This window comes from Ornithodoros turicata, unplaced genomic scaffold, assembly GCF_037126465.1.
Source record: "Ornithodoros turicata isolate Travis unplaced genomic scaffold, ASM3712646v1 ctg00000916.1, whole genome shotgun sequence".
In the NCBI taxonomy this organism is placed as follows: domain Eukaryota; kingdom Metazoa; phylum Arthropoda; class Arachnida; order Ixodida; family Argasidae; genus Ornithodoros; species Ornithodoros turicata.
In genome coordinates, this window is record NW_026999418.1 from 593,015 (window position 1) to 609,666 (window position 16,652).

Sequence of the window (16,652 nt, forward strand, 5' to 3'; positions counted from 1 at the left end):
CGTTGCGTGTCTTGGCCTGTGCCGTGCCTGAATCACCAGCTGAATCACCCTTCGCCGCCATACTGAAGGAATTTCCGGCACTCACCCAGCCACCTGACTGGACCAAGCCTGTGCAGCACGACGTGGTCCACCACATCACCACCCGTGGCCCACCGGTCCACTTTCGCCCGCGTCGTCTGGCACCCGAGAAGTTCCGGGTAGCCAAAGCAGAATTCGACCACATGCTTGAGCTCGGAATCGTCCGGCCGTCATCAAGCACCTGGTCGTCGCCATTGCACATGGTGCCCAAAAAGACCGGAGATTGGAGACCGTGCGGCGACTATCGCGCTTTGAATCAAGCCACTATCCCGGACAGATACCCCATACCGCACATCTTGGATTTTGCTGCGCAGCTGGAGGGCGCCACAGTATTCTCCAAAATAGATCTTGTCCGTGCGTACCACCAGATCCCGATGGCCGAAGAGGACATAGCCAAAACCGCGATCACAACACCTTTCGGATTATTCGAGTTTCTGCGGATGCCCTTCGGGTTGCGGAACGCCGCTCAGACGTTCCAGCGGTTTGTGGACAACATCATCCGCGGCTTCCCCTTCGTCTATGCGTATATTGATGATATCCTCGTCGCAAGTCGTTCGCCGGCCGAACACGAGCAACACCTTCGTGCGCTGTTCTCCCGTCTTCACGACTATGGAATCATCATTAACGCAGCGAAGAGCGAGTTCGACGTTCCGGAACTCGATTTCCTCGGGCACCGTGTCAACAGCCAGGGAATCCTGCCTTTGCCTTCCAGAGTTGCGGCCATCCAGGACTTCCCGCTTCCCACTTCCTTGACCAAGCTGCGCCAGTTCCTTGGGTTAATCAACTTTTTCCGGTGCTTCATTCCGTCGTGCGCGGCCAAGCTTATTCCACTCGAAGCCATGCTTACTTCTAAACGTACTATGTCCCCACCGCCTCTATCATGGACCGAAGAAGCCACTGCCGCGTTCAAGGCCATTAAGGAAGAACTTGCGAGCGCATCGCTCCTTTTCCACCCCTGCCATGACGCCGAAACGTCCATTATGGTTGACGCCTCCAGCACAGCCGTCGGCGCCGTGCTTCAACAGCGTATCAGAGGAGCGTGGCGCCCCTTGGCGTTCTTCTCTCGCAAGCTCAAACCGCCAGAGACGAGGTACAGCACCTTTGGACGAGAACTTTTAGCCATCTACCTCACGATAAAGCACTTCCGACCTTTCTTGGAAGGCCGTGCATTTACAGTGCTTACTGACCACAAGCCCCTTGTATACGCCTTCTCTGCATCAGGTACCAAATACAGTCCTCGCGAAACCCGTCACCTTGCGTTCGTCGCGGAATTCACCACCGACATTCAACACGTCAGCGGTGCTGACAATGCAGCGGCGGATGCTCTCAGTCGCGTGAACGCTCTCGGATCGCTGCCTGCACTCTCTCTCAACGCCCTGGCCCAAGCACAGTCTTCCGACGCCGAGCTGGCTCAGTACCGCTCTGGCGCGGCTTCTTTGACCATCGAAGATGTCGCCTTACCCGGTTCCTCCACTCTGGTTGCCTGCGACACTTCTCAGGGACGGCCCCGACCTTTCGTCCCCTCTTTCCTGCGACGTCGCATCTTCGAGACGTACCATGCGCTCTCTCACCCCGGCGCCCGCGCTTCTCTGCGCTTGATTTCCCAACGGTATGTCTGGCCGCACATGAACAAGGACGTCAAGAACTGGGTGCGCGTTTGCCTTCCCTGTCAGCGCAGCAAAGTGCAACGGCACGTCCGCAGAGCACCAGAAAGGTTCTTGCCCCCCGACGACCGTTTCGCGCATCTCCACATTGATCTGGTTGGACCGCTTCCGGTATGTGCTGGCCACCGGTATATTCTGACCATCGTCGATCGCTTCACCCGGTGGCCCGAAGCCATTCCCATTCACGACGCTACCGCCGCCACCGTCGCCTCAGCCTTCATCTCCACCTGGGTATCGCGGTTCGGTGTTCCGTCAATCATCACCACAGACCGGGGCGCGCAGTTCGAGTCCAACCTGTTTTCCAACCTCACGCAAGCCCTTGGCACCAAACGTATTCGAACGACATCCTACCACCCGGCTTCCAACGGCCTCGTTGAGCGCTTTCACCGCCAGCTGAAAGCCGCGCTCCGGACCTCATCTGACCTTCCTTGGACAGAAGTCCTGCCCCTAGCTCTGCTGGGAGTTCGGTCGGCTTATAAGCCAGACTTAGGCTGCACATCGGCGGAATTAGTTTTCGGGACGTCTCTTCGCTTGCCTGGCGATATCATCGACCCACCTCCCGACTTCCCGTCTCCATCACCAGCCGACTACGTGTCCCGCCTTCGCCAAACAATGGCCGCCCTCCACCCGATCCCCCCGCGTGTGCCACGCTCTGCTGCGACGTACCAGCACCCCGAACTTGAAACGTGCTCACACGTCTTCCTCAGGTGCGACGCAGTCAAGAGGCCCCTTCAGCACCCATACTCCGGCCCGTACGCTGTCGTGCGAAGATCTCCTACGCATTACACCATCCTGGTAAAGAACCGAGAGGAGACTGTCGCCCTGCAGCGATTGAAGCCCGCCTTCCTCGACGTTCCTGCGACGTCCCCCAGCGCCGTTAACTCCCACACAGGGCCGACGCCAATTCTTCCTGCCACTTCATCCGCACTTCACTCTCCACCCTCGACTTCATCGCCTCCCCCCCGCCGCCGACACGTCACCTGGGCCCCACAGCATCTTCCGACGCCTCACTAGGGGGGGAGCCCTGTAGCGGCATCGCCATTACCATTCCCGCGCACCAATAACCTAGGCGCGCGGGTAATAAAAACCTTTGCCTCGGCCAGCTCGGGCTCTAGTTCGACTGACCTGGCTCTCACGGCAACCTGTGTCTAGTCTACCTCTTTCTCCGACAGATCTCACTTCATAGAAAATTAAATGAGGCTACCAGGCACGAAAGGCATCAGCCTGATGAGGTGGCTAGCACCAATACAGCGTGCGATAACCGAGATATTACCACTACGAGCATACAGCAGATTACGACCACATAAATAAAATACACAATTGCACCGAGCTGCGCACATTTTCACACACACACAAAAAAAACGTAACAGAGTGGCCTGTCCCTAATAAGACTTCAACAAGTTTGTGTAACTCTGTTTTAAATCTGGACACAGGAAGGCCATTTCGAATCAGTTGAAAAAATTTGTTCGGAAAAGGAACGGTTTCTGCTGATTTCCGTAGTTGGTCCGTAGCAGTGGAACCTTGTAAGGTGGTGTGATGGATTTCATACCGTAATGGCAAGTGTTTGAGATGGCGCAAGGCAATTTTCTATAAATGTCTGATTTGCAAGTGAACACTTTGTCTACTGTATTTTGCATGTCTTGAAGGAGCTGAGGAGCTGGATGGATGCATGGATTGTAGTGGCACCCCTGGTGGACCTCTTTGCAACGAGGGTCCAGCACATTGCACCAGTAGACATGGTAGTCATGCACCAGGCTTTCGTTCTTTTTTTTTTGTGCACTGCAATTTTATCGCACTTGCCCTATATGGTGTTTCCCCAGATTAGACAACAATAGTACAGCTTGGGGTAAACTAAGGATTTCATCCTGTCGTCATCCTTTCATATGAACCTTTTTGGAATGGGGTAGGGTCCTGCACTCAACGCAGGGAAACATCCCACATCATCATCATCATCCATTCATCTATGCTGTTGTTGTTGTTGTAAGGATTTCGACTGCGTTGGTTTAGAATCCAGAGCCTTTCTTTACTATGTGCAGTATGCTGCATATTATAAGGAAAACAAATAGCAGAAAACTTGTACCTGATCCCTGCCTGGTATTTCCAACATTTGGTTCCACATCTTGTCCAAGGATGTCATGAACTACATTGGTGTACACTGCTGTGACAATTAAAATGTTACACCTAGATGCGGAATACACAGCTTCATTTTACGTACTGTAGATGTTGCTTACTGCAATGGCGTGGCTGCATTCTGAACAACACTCGGAATCGTACAGTATATCTTTTGATTTAGTGCGTAAACTTCAATTTTCTTTCATCCTTATTTTTCTTTGTTGCCTAAATGGTCTCCTAACATCTGCATGCCACAAGGTAATTCTCACAAGGAGAGTAATCACTATCAAATCACTAATCTGTATAAATTATACAGAAGACACTAAGCTCGTCACGTCCAGATGCAAGAGTCTTGGAAGATAGATTCAAGGAAAGCACTGCGGACTGCTGTAGGCGGAAGTTCTTTGTACTCATATTGAGGGGTCCGTCTCATAGTCTACATTCTTCAAATACGATTGGCAAAATCCGCTGCCAACCATACCTGCCGCTGCGGTTGAACGCGCAGTATCGTACGGAACTGAATGCCCGCCGAGAAATCTCGCTTTGACGACACAGCCGAGGCATGTCAAATGAAGTCTGTGTACCTCGATATATTGGTCGTTGTTCCAAAAGATATAAATAAAGAAAACTTGGAAATACACACACTACACTAACGCTGTGAAACAGCGCGCTGGATCCCGAAAGTCGTCGTAGCTCATAGCCTCGTAGCTAGTTCCTCTTTCCACGGAAATCGCTAATTGGATTATCGCAGTTATAAAACAGGTCGCAGATTTCGAAGTATATGCGTACTTTTTATTTCCAGACATTGTGACAACAGTATATCGGTGTAACAATGTTGGTTCTTGCTGAAAGTTGCTGTTGTAGTACTCGATCACGTGACGGCATTCTGCGCGCTGATTGCATGGGCGATTGACGCCATCCCAGTGGGATGACCAGATTAGTTTTCTATATATGCGTACGTTCTCTTGGTTTGACGCTAGGTGTGCCAGCGTCGGCGTGAACCGCGATGTTCAAAATTCGAGTTTACGAAAACTACGAGGTGTTGAGGCATGCATTTTCGTATGTGAAGTTGCTTTTGTGTATTCTATCGGTAGCCACTACGGAAAAGTCTCTCCAGCTTCTGGTCAGAGACCCTTTAAATACACCGGCGGGTACAAAGTAATACGTCTATAATACGCAAAGACCAAAATTTTACCGTTCAACAGAGCTGTGAATCATTTTTCATTGAACTTTATCATAACATAACCATTGGAGTCCTTGAGTATTAACCTGTACCTATTAGAAGATGAAGAGGTGTTGTTTAAATTACGTTCGTGGGAAAAACGTATATATTTATGTGGCGATTTTAATAGTGAGTGGTCAGATCAAGAAACATCAAACTCATATAGTTACGTTTTGAATTCGTACTCCTTTGGAAACGTAGTTACTAAACCTACACGAGTTACCTGCAACTCTGCCACTTTATTAGATTATATCATAACAAATGTAAGTTGTGATGATCTAAATCCCGAAGCTGTTGAGGAGTATATTACAGATCATTTGGGCCCGGCAGTTCATGCAAAATGCATATTTTTAGAAAGCGTTCTAACGGATATCACACCTTTTCCGAACCTCAGGAACACAAATCTACAATGTTTCGTGTAGCATATAATTGCAGATTTCGGCATATTTATTCCTGATCGTCATATATTATAACTAGTCAGCGAGTTCAAGCTGTGGTTGATAAAAATAAGAGAATCGAATCATTCAAGACCGGTGGAGGCGCCGTTCTGGAAGAGCTGTCTGCACATGGCATCTAGGTAGCTAGCTAATTCGCCGTAATGACATGCAGCGGGGCAGAACACGTTTTCACAGTAGATGGCTTTCTCAACTTGCACAACAGGGACAAAGCACGCACCTTTGAAAACCAGAGTATGGTCATAGTGGCACTCTGCAATGACCAACAAGGAATACCTGAGCGCGCATGCGTGAACGTACGTTCCAATATCCAACAAGGAACGTGCATTTTCATTTGTAGAATGTTTTTAGACAATGTACGTGTTTATATAGTTCCCAGTTATGCGAAAGCTTCCGGAGCAACATTCCTGGCATCATAATGTTTCTGCATTTAGACGTTTCGTGCTGCATATTTGCATGCATATTTTGGAAGATTTTTGTGCACAAAGTGCTGGACCCTACAGTGTTCATTATTTTTGTCAATTACCTTTTCAAACTCAAAGCTATCTAGATCCAAACCAAATCTCACAAGTGGTATAAATTACTGTAAAGTACGATTACTACTTATTAAACACACACAAGAACCCATTAGGAATGGTAATGCAAACGAAAAATGTTTAGATATTGTCACTAAGACACAAACTGCTATGAATACCTCAGCGCTTTGGTGCAAAAGTGGACTTTATGATAAATCTATATGCAATGGATGACGGATAGAATTTTAAAGACTCTTAAAGAAAAAAAAGTTATTGGTATCGGAAACTGTAGCGTCATAGAAGCGACAACTACCGTATTTTCACGCGTATTAGCCGCGGCTTATGCGTGATTTTTTTTTTTCGCGGACGCTCTGCGGCTTATCCACAGGTGCGGCTTATCTGATGGCTATTTTTCCCTGGTATTTTCCGCATACCCAGGATTACACGAAAGGGCCGACAGTTCCTCATGTTTTTAGAAACAGGACCGCCCTGCTAGTGCACGAACAATACGGAACAAGGACGGGTCCACATTCGAGTGGACTGACCTTCCGAATACATTCCCCCACGAAGCTTTAACAAAAGGGGTGACAGTGATTAATGTCTCCTGGAACACCACTAATTCATCAATCGGCAAAAAACACGCAACAAGGGCACAATCCGATCTTAGTAGAACACTACAACTGACCTCCTTTGTTATACATCATGCCGACACCGGAATATGGACCACAGGGTTTATGACCTTCCCTACGGTCTCCTTTGTCGGCAGGAAGGGTTCAATACACCTGACATCGGGATAAAACGTGGTCAGCTAAGCGTCAGTTCTCATTTGACCTGAGCAACAGCATTCGTGGACACGGGCACGGCAGTTAGAGGTAAGGCATGGCTCCAACGCGGAGGCGCAGCTACGACAGCAGCTTCAAACTAAAAGTCGTCGACGTCGCGGACCAGTACGGGAACAGGGCAGCTGGCAGGGAGTACGCCGTCGACGAGCGTTGAGAGTCTCTATTGATTTTGTTTGTGCATCACTGGCTTAGCGCACAAAGCAGTCGCGTCGTATTACCCGCGGCTTATCTGCAAAAACATTTTCAAAATGTATCCAAAAATGAGTCCTGCGGCTTATCTGCGGTGCGGCTAATACGCGTGAAAATACGGTATTTTAGAACCAAATTCAATTATTATCGTGATCTCCCGGTGAAGCTTATTCGAGAACGAATGCGAGGATATTACAGTCGATTCATACACTGTAAAAAAAAAAAATCCTTAAGTTTACTCACAAGTGACTGCTAACCCTAATACCAACATATGTGCCGTAACCTAGTTATTGCAAAATTTGTTTGGATTGCACACTGCACAGCTCCCATAAGCTAAAAGAATCAGGGAAAGGTAACAGAAACGGAAACGGATACCGCACAGTTAGAATACCTGAAAGAGAAACGGAAACGACAATAATTTACGGTAATAATTCGGGTACCGCAGGACCCGAATTATTGCAATTCTTCACCATATCATGTAGATAAATTTATGAAATAAACCTCAATGAAGCAAATTAAAATTAACGCTGAAGAACTAAAACTAAAATGAACTATCAAACTGGACCGTATAAGTACAGTAAATAGCAGAAGCATAGTTCTTATACGGTTATGGTGACCTGGAAGTTGCAAGCGTGAATAACATTCCTGGAAACCATGTTCATATTAGCTCTTCACAGAAATTACGTATGTGTGTATTTTGAATAAACGTTGTCTCTTGTATGCATGTATCCGTGGAGTCCTCAAAATAGACTTCAGAACCTAGAGGGATTAAATTTTGTCACAGTCTCAATCGTCTTTTTTTTTTTTTTAAAGGAAAGAAAAGCAAGAAGGACAACAAAAAGCTGGAGGTGTGGCGGCACCGAAAACCGAAACGGAAACGTTGCGGAAACGAAACAACAACAACAACAACATATATATTGTGATGATGAAGTGGGGAGGTTTTCCACTCTAGGAGTGGAACGCTACCCCATAGCTAGGGGTCTAATATGAGTGGTGACAATGATCAGTGATGACGATGAGAGATGACGGGAATGATCGAAGTGGCGATGACGATGCTGGACGTGATCGTGGTGGTGGGAGTGTCCGAGGGCGCTGCTGGGGTCATAGTGAGTCCTTTAGACCTGTCGCCTCAAAGAAGTCAACCACGTGACTAAGGCCGCCCTGGAGTCGGCCGCGGTGTCCCAAGGGCCGAGGATGGTCGACAAGTTGAAGGGGCGGCAGCCAAGGGTCGCAAGCTGCGACTGCAGTGTACGCCTCTCGTTGACATAGGTCCGGCAGCTGAGGAGTATGTGCTCAACGTTGGCAAGTACGCCACACTCGTTGCACATAGGGCTAGCCTCACAGCCTAGCTGGTATCGATAGGACGGAGTGAAGGCCACATTCAGACGTAGCCTGTGGATGAGTGACTTCAGAGGACGAGGAAGCTTTGCAGGCAGTCGGTATGACAGCGTTGGGTCTACATTCCCCAAAGAGGACATAGTTGGAATGTCGTGTTGCCACTGTAGGGTAGACCAGGAATCGGACAAATGCCTGAGGAGGGATCTTCTGTCTCCTCTCGAGAGTATAATGGGCATAGAAGGTCGTTGTTGGTGTGCAGCGGCAGCGGCAGCGTCGGCCTCGTGGTTCCCAGTTATTCCGCAATGCCCTGGAACCCACTCAAAGGCAACGTAGTGGGAGCGATCTTGTAGGGACTTCAGGGCGCACAGGATGTCTATCACCACTGAGGCAAGGGAACCGCGGATGCCCATGTTTTTAATGCACAGGAGAGCTGCTTTGGAGTCTGTGTAAATTACCCAGTGCCGTGGTTCACAGTCTTCCGCATATGTCAAAAATAACAAGATAGCATAAAGTTCAGCGGATGTCGATGAGGTACGGTGAGATAGACGACACCCACGTGTAACAGACTGTGATGGAATGGCAAAGGCTGCAGATGAAGTGTCCCTGGTCGACGATCCATCCGTGTATACAGCGGTACTGTTGCGGTATTGAGCCTCGACGAAGTCAAGGGTAAGTTGCCTAAGAATAAAATCAGGATAGTTCTTTTTGTTGTTCTTGAGACCGGGGATGGAGACAGTGACAGACGGCGATGGCAACGTCCATGGAGGCACTTTGGGTGCCGTCTGGTCGACTATGAATTTGGGGATATGAGGTCTGAATGATGTCACAGCAGCATGAACCGTCGCGTTCCGTCTAGCGTGAAGCTTGCGAATCGGAGTGTGACGGTTATGATGGGCACGTAGACGCAGATAGTGGCGTGCAGTTTCCCGAGTACGGAGAACCTCAATGGGGATGTCCCTGGCCTCAGCCACTACTAGACGGGTTTCAGCGCCTCGTGGGACCCCAAGACATACCCGAAGGCTGCGCGCTAGCATGGCTCGAATCCTTTGAATCAGTGTCTGAGGAAGTCCGTGTAGGACGGGAAGGCTGTACATCACTGAGCCACGAACCAGGGCATTGTGCAGCATGAGGAGATCCTTCTCGTCTCGCCCCCATCTCATACCTGCGAAGTGACGAATCACGTTGACCCAGCGTTGGACTTTCTTTTCAATGACGTCTATGTGGCGCTTCCACGACAAATTCCATGATAGAGTTACGCCTAGGAACTTGTGATGTGTCACCTGGTCCAGTGGGCTTCCACCAATATACAGGCGATATCTATGCATGTCTTTGCGCGTGAAGGCTAGAACTGCGCTTTTCTCTACGGATATCTCCATTCCTGCCTGGAGTAAGTAGAGGCGAATGGCATCTAACGTGCGCTGAAGACGCTGACGGAGTGCTGGACGGGAAGTGCCTGTAGTCCAAACACAGATGTCATCGGCATACAGGGACAAGTTGACTTTCCGCTGAATGCAGGTTCCAATGCCCGCCATAACGGCATTAAAGAGGAGCGGACTTAGGACGCTTCCTTGTGGTGCCCCCGGAAACGAAAGCAACAATGGTGGTAACCGAAACTGAAACAGAAACAAATAAGGGCCAGTAACGGAAGTGGTAACGGAAACGAAAGATACAGTGACCTTTCCATGGAAATTTTGAAAGAGCGGAAGTGGAAGCCACCAAGCGCCGCCTTTTGACATTGAGGAGGAGACGCAAACCGCGAAGAAGCAACGAACATTGTAAACTAGACTTTTCCTTCTGTTATCTCGTGTGTATTTTATGAGTGTATTTTTTAGTGTATTTTATTTAGTCCCAGAGGCTATGGCGAAACTTCTACCAGAAGTCGAGCATACCCCACCCTGACTCAAAAGGGATAGGACATGGCTGCTACTACTACCACGTCCTGCGCTTCAATAAAAGTTGGGATTGGTCAGTTACTGCTGAGACGTCCATCACATGACCTATACCTAAACACTGCTGACTCGCCAGGCGTGGAAACCTCGATGTCGTCGACAGGCGTGACAATTTCCGTAGTTGGGTAGGTTTTCGTAACCACCCTCAAGCGGTCGCTCTTGGCAAAATCGCCCTCGTCTCCTGGCCCCACGTCACAGGAGACGTCATCTTGAGTTCACAGGTGGACAGTTTTCCATCCGCCAGAGGGGGCACAACGCCCCCTCCCCTCCTCTTCATACACAGAGGTCGGGCATGGTGTCGGGATTCCGTGTTGTTACATTGTGATGAAAAGGTTAACAGGAGATCCGTGTCCACGCGCATGAAGCACGTCACACAGCTGACACACATCTTATGTCAGCTGCGTATAGACGTCTCGGAGGGGGGGCTCCGGCCCCCACGCAGTCGGCGCCTATGCTTGAGGTCATGCGATCTTGTTTTGTCATGAGTCTGCCTCTGACGACACGTACAGATGAAAAATGGGTGACAGGACCCTCAGAGCTAAAGTTCAGAGGGAAGGGAGGCGGAGGGACCGCCCCCTCTGCCGAGCCTTCCGACGCCCTTGTCCGGCACGCTATCGTCTATAGAGTGGCATGTGGTAGGACGCCCCTGTGATTGGTGCAGACTAAGCCAGAGGCGAGGCGTCTTAGTAGCAGTCTTGCCACGAATTGGAACGCGACTCAACATGGCGGCACATCCGGTTAGACCGCCGAGAAACTGTCTAACCAGGGTATTGGAACACACCCGTGCTACCTCCCGACGTCACCATTCGCGCCGTGATGTCGCGTCGGGCGTCACCAAATGGGAACTAGGCATTAGTGTCTGTAAGATTTCTTTTCCGTGGTGTTTTCGTCTCATATGTGCGGACATTGTCAGACAATTCGCACATCAACGCGCTATTTCATGTGTAACTTTCAAAGTTAATTTTTCGCAAAGTCTGAGCTCGTGAAGGCGAATCCTTTGACACCGCACTTGTTTCGCTGCGACGCACGGAACGTGCGCTACGCGCCTTGATTGCTGGGCGACTAACGTTATCCGTGCCTTCAATTGCACATTTCCCCCCTCACCATTGCCGTTGACGCGTGCAATATCACATGAAACGTTTATCCGTTAATTATAAAACGCCATCGCACTCATTCAGATATCTCGAATAGATTGTAAACTAGCGTTTCAAATTACTTCCCATTTCGTGACGCAGCCTCGCCGGTCATAACGTACGCAAAGGAAGACTTATTTCTACACTAAAAACGACAGAAACGAATGTGCAGTGTACGTAGTGCTCGCAGTTTTCTCTGCATTCGTGTAATATAGAGAGCTCGTCCATGTGTCTCAGCAGCTCGAGATCCCAAGTCCGGGCGCGCGTAGGTGCAATAGTACTTTCTTCTGTACCAATAGAGGGTTTTAGTGCATCGTACGCTATCGCCTTTGCGTAGGTAGGGGATAGCGTTGGTGGTTCTGCGCACGCGCAAAACAGAGAGCTTCGCTCAGTGCGCAGAACCACCACTCTATCCCTTACGTACGCAAAGGCGATAGCATACGATGCACTAAAACTCACTAATGAACCATACGAACAAAGAAACGCTCTCAGAAGCGGACACATACGTGTGGGCTTATGAGCTGATGAGACGAGCGAGAGGTTTGTTCAGCCCACTAGCCTTACGTTTACTAGAGCAGCGACGCTGACAGCATTGCCAGTGAATGGCTAATGTCCATTGCGTGACTATATTTCCCATATTTCAGTATGGTTTTCAGGACTTCATGACAGCAGACGACTGCTTCATGCCCTGCGACAAGAAATGTATCATTCCCGCGACCAAGCTGCAGAAAACAAATTGTTTCCCACACGAACTGGTAACGGTACAAACATCCAGACTTATACTCACAGAAATGAATTCATATATGGTACCCCAAAACATCCGCAGTGAATTTATCAACCATCACAAAGCCAACAGCCAGTCCTACCTGTGCCCTCGGCGTCGTAGAACGTTTTCGTAGACATACATATGGCAGACATACATATGTATGAGTGCACAGTATGACTGCCCAGTATGAGTGGATCAAGAGCACGACTGATGCAGTGTACAACAAAGCGTACCGGACGTAATGTACGGACGAATGTTCAACTTAAATTTTCTAGTGTTGCATCGAGACGGTATAAGAACGATGCAAAATCGCAGAGACCCTTTGATCAAGACCTATATGCAGCTTGCAGTGAGCATGGTGCCATCATTATTGCACCACAGATGCGAGATGTAACTCAATACAGTAACACTAGTGCAGGTTTGCTTCACAGACCCGGCGAAAAGATTACAACAAAAAAACAAAAAAACGCATCCCAAACAGGTTACGCTTCCAGACGGTTTTTCGGAACACAGCTTCCACTGAAGTCGGACCCGGATGCATACTAACCCCCCTCCCACACCTTCCTGCTGTGCTCTCTCCATCTGTCCACGTCTGGTTCTTCGCGGGTATACATTTCCGTGTCATCGCGGGTAAGGTGTGGGTAGACCCGCACTGCCTTCATGGATTACACGAGGATACCTGCAGTACCCGCAGGCGCAAATCCAGCTCGTCGGCTTTTGGTGCACGACCCGATTCATTGCGAACATTTTCCCCAAAATGCTTTTCAAGACGTTCCATATCCAGACCTCTCGTGGTGTGTGTGGTGATGACAGCTTTGTCATTTACTGGCACCGCGGACTCGGGTTCGCATCCTTTCACCAGCTGTGCTGTCCGAGGTTTTCCGAAGACTTTCCAGACAAATGTGGGCACAGTTCCCCCTGAAGTCGGCCCAGATGCATACTAATCCCAATGTCCCCCACTTCTTCCTGCTGTCCACGTCTCTACGCCGATCGTACCTACAGTTGCTTCGCGGCGCTAACACGGAATTAAAAAAATTGGCGCTTACTCTGGGAGAGAGAGAAGGATGTCACCAGTTTTACAAAAAATAATGACGAAAAAAATTTCCGGTCGCATTTCTGTCGTTCTCAATGCTTAAAGTTGTTGTTTGTCACTGCCGTCCAGCCGGTACGCAGTTCGTGCGAGGAGGAAGAGCACGAAGAAATCCTCGAACCCATTCGCTGAGCGAATTTTAGTCGCAAGTAATGTCATTCTGCGTACTCGTGTAGCACTGAACAAATGACATTCATACGATTGCAAGGATTTGGGAAATTGGATGTCATTTCCAACGAATGACATTCATTATGTCATTCGTTGGAAATGACATTGGCATGACATTGACATGGGAATGACGAATGACATTCATTAGAATGTCAGAGGGGCAGGAGCGTATGCAAATGAGCCGCTTACTACTCAGTTCATAGCAGGTGTCCCAAGGATCTTTACCAAAAAGAAATTTCTTCCCTAGCGCCACCTGTTCACGAATTATTCAGCCGGGGGATTTTCGTGAAACACCTGTACAATACTATGAGCATTGTTGTCTATCTAACGCTCTAGTAGCTTAATTTAGTACGTTGGCGTCAATCCTTTCAAGAGAACAAAGGTGCCAACATGCAGATGCTGAATTAATACAGCCAGTGATGGGCAGTAGTCAAACCACATCTGGTTGAAGTACCAAATTATGTTGTGTGTATGTGTATAATAATTGCAACTACCTGACGAAAAATAACTAAATAACTTAAGGCTAACTTCAGCAGTTCCTTCTCAAGCAAAGCGGTGAGTCCGACCGCTTCGTTTACTGGGTGTTCGAGTCTCGTCAGGTACCACACAGGCCTCGTGTTGCAGGCAAGTATGATTTGGGCTGTACCAAGTACTCGAAGCGCAAGTAGCAAACACTTTGCGAATTATGATAACAATGAATTGCATTCTTTCAAACCGTCCCTTTTACGTGGTCACTTGGCTCACTCGGCATAGGCCCAGCGCTGGACAACAAAGTAAGCCTAACATCGAGAGACATTCTCAGTGAGAGAATGAGGACGAAACGAGAGAGGTATAACCTCGCCCAAATGGCTTACACTTTGTATACACATCACGAGACCATGACCGCCACAACACCATTAATGAAAATATCAGTTTACTCTGTCTTCCACAATGTAAGGCGGAACTCACTTGCGATAGTTGATTGTGACTTCAAAGCCTTGGTTATAGACGAGTGTCCAGGTGCCTTCGTTGCCAAGGTTGTCAGTGGCTACATTCGGAAAGCTTAGTGTGATTTCCACGGGCGTTCCTTCCTCTGAAATTAGCCACAATTACGGCATCAGACATTTAAAACGAGGTTGACGACCATTGGTGCTGGAGGCGCCTTTATTTATACATCCTACAAATAGCGAGTAAAGTTCAGTAAACCGTGTGCCCGTGACGGTGTCGCGTGATACACTCGTTTCCGACAACCATCGTTTCACTCCTCTTTGTGGGAGCAGGCGGAGAATGACGTCAAGTTGGTATCACGTGTTGCGCTCATTATAAAGATAAAGTATAGAGTCTTACCATAAAGCACCATAGAGCACCATAAATCACCCTGCACGCTATGCTACTTATGATATCCAAATTCTAATGTCGTATCCGACGTTGGAATGTAATTATAGCCGAAATGCGTGTGCAAAGATATGTTGACAAAACAGCATGTACACGTCGTTCAGGGGGCCATTCAGTCGTGTTACGCCTACCAGCCTGTCATGCCAACGAATATTTGCGCTCTTAGAGGAGCAATGAAATGTGTACCCATAAATTTTCGTCTTTGGGCTGCGGTGTGTTACGCAACAAATCACATGAGCTCTTGCAAAGGAACGACGAGAGCGGCTAACTTGTAGCGCGCGCGCGCGGGAGAGAGAGAGAAAGAGAGAAAGACTGAGCGACCACCCTCTGATCTGTGCATGCCCCTTATGAAAATGAAAATTGACTTTTAATGTATAATGATTGATTTTTTATTTACTCTATTGACTTTCTGTATTCTTTGACTTCTGATTGACAGTGGTCGATTAAAGTCAATTGACTTATGGTTGATAATATTTTGACAGCATTTCTGTTGACAAATGTCAGTAGACTGTAAATTGAATTTTATATGCATATTTATGTTCTTTTTCCACACTGTTCCATTTGGGACCCAATTAATTTGACACAAAATGTTTCCCTATTAGGTTGCATTGGCTCATCTTTACCAGCACAGTTACCTTTATTTCTATTCATTCATGCAGAGAAAGAACAACAATTTCATGTCCTATTTTTAGCAACTCTTTCGTTGTGTTAATTTCTCAAACATGACATATAATAGGAACTGTAGTGTTTCAGTGAAAAGCATTAGCTGGATGAAAGCGTTTAAAGAATATTAAACCTAAGATGACATAGAACATGCAAGGAAGACAAGAATTCTTCTTGATCTGTTAGCAGCAATCAAACCATCTTGAAGCGCAAGCAGACAAAGCCCGAAATCGAAGCCCGGCTGTACCGATAACAAGAATATTGAAATAAAATATGTAAATGTAAGGCTCAAGATGACGAAGCCACAACTCACTGTATGGAATTTATTTATAGGTATTCTGATTAATTGTAGGTTATTCTCCGGAACTAGTGAAAATGAAGTGAACAAACGGTGTATAGCTAATAAGTTTGCAGACATGCTTTTATGCTACCTTATGCATTATGCGAAATTTTTCAATAGTCTTCCGTACCCGTAATTCATTATATAGGTGGTAAATTTTGCGATGACGTAATTTTAGTGAAATCGAAGCCTGGCTGTACCGATAACAAAAATATTGAAATAAAATATGTAAATGTAACGCTCAAGGTGAGGAAGCCATAACTCACTGTATGGAATTTATTTAGGTATTCCGATTAATTTTGTTCTCCTGAGCCAGTGAAAATGAAGTGAAGGCGAAGTGGAGGCTTCCAAGAAGGTGCACCTTCTTGGAAGCTCCACTTCGTCACAAAGCATGCAAGTCTACAAGGGAAGTCCGCGTTACAGTTGACATGACGTTCGCAGTCCCGCTGGGAGAGCCGATCAGACGCAGGCTGTAGCACACGAATTTACGGTGGCCAATGAGAGCTTACGATTGCTCCCTATACGCAGAGATGTTCCCATTCAGGGTCTGCTGACGTCACGCGAGAAGAGCGGACCGGGCTAATTGCTGCTCACTCCAGACGTTTTTCTAATTTTGACTGCGTAGTGACAGTACATGACAGCAGCAGAAATATTATACACGGTGGCTATGGATAGGCTACATAACTACTGGACCATGGTTTCGAGCCACGTTAAATGGAAGTGCGTTGCTTCATTAAGAGGGTTGTGGCAGTCC

The 16,652-nt window shown here is 47.9% G+C and overlaps 1 protein-coding gene across 1 annotated transcript in view; it reads right to left on the reverse strand.

Moving 5' to 3' along the window:
* LOC135375686 (sodium-dependent dopamine transporter-like) overlaps positions 1 to 14,621 on the reverse strand; it is a 36,359-nt gene extending 21,738 nt beyond the window's left edge. Inside the window, exon 1 of the mRNA XM_064608343.1 lies at positions 14,470 to 14,621. The gene's annotated coding sequence lies outside the window, so the exon portion shown is untranslated. The remainder of the gene's footprint in view (positions 1 to 14,469) is intronic.
* Between the last annotated feature and the right edge of the window lie 2,031 nt (positions 14,622 to 16,652).